The sequence below is a fragment of the Saccostrea cucullata genome, unplaced genomic scaffold, assembly GCF_032062105.1.
Source record: "Saccostrea cucullata isolate Sc308-1 unplaced genomic scaffold, CSIRO_AGI_Scuc_v1 ctg1714, whole genome shotgun sequence".
NCBI classification, from domain to species: Eukaryota; Metazoa; Mollusca; class Bivalvia; order Ostreida; family Ostreidae; genus Saccostrea; species Saccostrea cuccullata.
In genome coordinates, this window is record NW_026938630.1 from 6,250 (window position 1) to 11,218 (window position 4,969).

Consider the following 4,969-nt stretch of genomic DNA (forward strand, 5'->3'; position numbering starts at 1 on the left):
ACTTTTAGAGGAGAAATTAATTGGACAAAAATTAGAATTCCAAATAATCGATGTTCGAATGCAAAACCCAATGCATCTAATTATGTGTCTTAAAATTGCCTTCTTGGGAACAAGAAGATTGTGTTTCTAATCAATTTTATATAATTCTTATCGTGGCAACTAAGGCAACATTTTTTTTTCCAAAATAAAAAAATAGCAATTATTTTGTATAGTCTTTCTATGCTTCGGGTGTTATTGAAATTAAATCAGATGAATAAAATTTCTAACCATTAAAAAAAATCAATTGAAATTTTGACGACGAATACACGTATACGAAATATGTATTATATTCATGAAAAATAGTACATGTACATTAAAAAAAAACGTCTTTTGTCTTTTTTCTGGCTCGGCAAATATACATAGGATCGTCACCCTCCTCTGGAAAAGAGTTGGTTAACATGTACAAAGACACCCTTACATACACCCTCATAAAACACATGTACACACACATACTGTTTATATGCTAGATTTTTGGGTATCACAACAGCGAGATGGAACTGTTAGACTTTGTAGGAAATCCAGAATAAACACGTGTGTTGAAGATCAGACTAATAATAAAACAAAGGAACTAATCCCGACAGGAGGTATAAATACCCTGTCTCTGATTGTCCTTACAAATGCAATTTACTTTAAAGGCAATTGGAGAAATGCATTTCAATCATCGAAAACAAAATCAGAAAAAATGTACATTTCCGAGAATGAGGCGGAAATGGTTGATACGATGCATATGGAGAAAAAGAAATGGCTGTACAGTGTTTCTGAGTCCCTTGACTGCAAAATGTTAAATCTTCCTTACAAAGGAGAGGAACTGAGCATGCTCATACTAAATACTCAAACAATGCTCAAACAAAATAGACGGGCTATCCAAATTAGAATATCAAGCCTCACCTCGGAAACATATAAAGAACTTAAAAAGGAATTTTTTTTTCGAGAGGATGTACCGGTAATCGTTTCCATTCCAAAATTCAAACGTGAGAGTCGACAGCGAAAAATGACCCCCGGTCAATATTCTACGGCGAAAAATGACCCCCGGTCATTATACGACGTCAAAAAATGACCCTTTTGCCCGTAGAAAAAGTGTCACCACCCCAAAATTTGCAGAACTCACGGGAAGAAAATTGACCCCCGTAGAATAAAAACTCCCTGTGGATTAAACCTGAGTTTTAAGGAGGCAAAAAGAAGATAAATAAGCATATTGGACAAAATGCTCACCTGAGCTAATTGGCAATAAATTGATGATATGTTGATCTTATAACATTATACAATTAAAGATATATATAAAGGTCAATGCGATAATTCAGAATCTATGGGAGTAAAAGATTAATCGAGCCTAAAGGCTTAGGTAAACAGTGCTTTTCGATGGTTGAAATCATCGTACTGACAGAAAAAATCAGCAGTATTATACATTACTATATCCTCCGCTTGAAAAGCGGGAGGGTATAAATTGATCGGGATGTCCGTCTGTTACGCTTTGGGGTATCCATCTCTTATCCGCGACTCCTCTTACATATATAAAGATGTGTTTGTGAAACAGCTATGCCCATGTGTGGTAACGTAGCGACGATTAAATTGTTCTTAAATACAATTTAGATATATTGGTACCCAAAGTAGGGTCTTCACACAAGAAATACAGTTGCAAAATGGGAAAGCCCTAGCACCACTTGTTCAAAAGTAATGGCTAAGGATTAGTTTTTGAAAGGTAGGTCATATTAAAAGGTCAAAGGGTCAAAGTTGATGGTTTCTTAAGAAAGGTTTTATGTAACAAGGATTACATATGTGAAGATGAAAACCCTAGCCCTTACCGTTCAAAAGTTATGGTCAAGGGTAAAAAAGTCTTTTTCATAACTTCGAAAATCTCCAAGGTCATGGTCAAAAGGTTAAATTTTTCAGTATCCAATGAAAGGTCATGCCAAAAAAAAATACATATGTGAAGTATGAGAGTACTAGTTTCTATCCTTTAAAAGTTATGGCCAAAGTAAAAATTCGGCATTTTTGTGTAAAATGGGACAAATTCCAAGGTAAAGATCAAAAGGTCAAATTTGGTGATACCCAAAGTAGGTCTTGTCACAAGGAATACACACATAAAACATGAAATTCATGGCTCCAATAAATGAAAAGTTACGGTCAAGGTTAAAGTTTTTGCGGACAAACAGACCGCCAGATAGATAGACAGACAGACATACAGACGGACAAGATAAAATATGTATCGATTACGGGGACATAAAAAGAAATGATCTTCAGTTAACTTTTCATATTATGATAAAGTATAAAGAAGACGTTACAAAAATGAAAATGTTTGTTCTAATTTTCATATTAAATTCTCTGAAAAATATACTCAGAACTGAGTAAAAGGGTGAAGTATCAAAAGGTTATATTTACCTGTTTAGATTTTGCATTGGAATGTGTATTTTACACTAGCCCATATAATTTATCACTTGAAAATGTTCATTGCAAGCATGGTTGTTCTACCGAGAATATGTATTTGCAGAGATTTAATATCTTTAATCATATCGTGATAGTCTGCATGTATAGGATGGAACATATGAAAAATATACAGCATCGAGGCGTCCTGTCATCCATTTCTATTTTTATTCACTCGTCCGAATGAAACCTTATTAATTCGAACATATTACTTATTTGTACGCACTGATATAAATTCGTCTGCTAAACATTTCTACTTTTTCCCAACATTTTTTTTCTGAAACAACTTCTCAATGGAGTCAGTAAAGAAAAATATTATATTAATAAATTTCACCTTCAACTTGGGTTTGATCCATTTACATGTACCATCTTTGATTTTCTAGGTTTGCTCCTTTATCAGAGAAATGACGATTAATTGATTGATTTGTCAATATTTCGACGGAGAAAAATGAGGAACTTTATTACATCTACGTCCTAAGAAGAACAAATATCAAATCTATTCGAATAAATGCATGAATTACTCGAAGGAAGAACAATTATAATACACAGCATATTTTCCCTTTCACCTGTTACAAATGTTGTATTACTTTAAAGGGGGTCATTTTTCAATGGGGATCAATTTTTTATAGGACTGTTGCAACCACTATTGAAATAACGCCCACTGTTGAAATAATTATATCAATAGTGATTGAGAGTGCATTTCAATAACAAACATAGTTTGTAACCACTATTGAAAAACAACTATAGTTAACTATAGTTTACTATAGTATTTTTTTGTTAGGGCACTATTGAAATAATTATATCAATAGTGGTTGAGAGTCCATTTCAATAACAAACATATTTAGTTACAACTATTGAAATACAACCACTATTGAAATAATCATATCAGTAGTGGTTGAAAGTGTATTTCAATAACAAACATAGGTTGATAACCACTATTGAAATACAACCACTATTGAAATATATTTTTTTTCAATAGTGGTTGAGAGTGCATTTCAATAACGTAAATAGTATGTAACCACTATTGAAATACGACCACTATTAAAATAAATAGTTCAATAGTTGATCAAAGACCATTTCAATATCAAACATAGGTTACAGCCACTTTTGAAATAATGTTCACATTTGAAATCATAATTTTAAAAGTGATCTAAATATTTATGTCGATAGCTGCTATATAATAACTGATACTAAAACCACACTGCAAGACTTATTAAAATAACTATTAAAAGATACAAGGATTAATGTTTTTTTATGTTCTCCAACATTTTTTATTCATTTATTGAGTTTACTATTAAAATTACGACTACTTGTGAATGATCATTTAAAAAAAAATTGAAAATGCGTTTCAAAACACCGTACCACCACATTTTAATCACACCTACTATATTAATAAACCTAATATTAACTTCCCTGGAAACTTTGCTCTTTAATATCTTGACGAGTAGACATTGGCTTTACTATCCGTATTTGTGGTTTAGGTAATCCCATGAATATAAGCAACAATTTATTTCTATACTTTATTCTTTTTAATAAAAAGTCCTTCATTTCGATTCGACCAGATTCAGCAGGAGCTTGCTTATAACATTTTCATACATGTAAAATTATAGGTCAGTCAGTATAATACAAAGTGTCCGTGTATTAATTGAAATTTCTAAAAAAAGGGAAAACAAAACAACTTTTGTTATCATATTTTATACTCAACAATTTAGTTTATTGTGTTAAAAACAGTATTGGTATTTCATCCTTATATTTGTTTTTATATTTGGGATACTTCAGTAGAGCTTGTAATATGGTTTTGGTATTGAAATCATTGTCAGCAACTGCATGTTTTAATTATTCTAATATCCATTAAAATCATAGTTTTAAGCTCCATTGAAATCAATATTTCAATCACTTTTTAAATCTATATGTTAATCACTATTAAAATATTTATTTTTAAAGTAAACATCAGTTCAACAGTGGTTGCAACTTATGTCAATTGGTATCAAAATGCACTCTCAACCACTTTCAATAGTGAATGCATACTATATTTGTAACTGAAATACACTCTCAACCATTATTGAAAGAATTATTTCAATATTGGTCGTATTTCAATTGTGGTTGCATACTTTGTTAGTTAATAAAATGTACTCTCAACCACTATTGAATTAATTATATCAATAGTGGTAGTATTTCAATAGTGGTTGAAACCTATAAACACGAATGAAATGTACTCTAATCCACTATTGAAATAATTATTTCAATAGTGGTTGTATTTCAATAGTGGTTATTGACTTTGTTTGCTATTGAAATGCACTCTCAACCACTATTGATATGATTATTTCAATAGTGGTCGTTATTTCAATAGTGGTTGCAACATAGGACTAACATATAAAATAATGACCCCTAAGACTCTTTTTCAACAAAAAATGAATTTTTTTCTACGAGTAGGGGGTCATTTTTTGACGTTGAAAAATGACCCCTTGGTCATTTTTCGATGGGGGTCATTATTCGTCTTCACACCGGA

General features: G+C 31.5%; 1 pseudogene; it reads left to right on the forward strand.

The window, feature by feature from the left end:
* The first annotated feature begins 506 nt into the window (after positions 1–506).
* LOC134250795 (serine protease inhibitor 3/4-like) lies at positions 507–1,175 on the forward strand (annotated as a pseudogene).
* Positions 1,176–4,969: the final 3,794 nt, after the last annotated feature.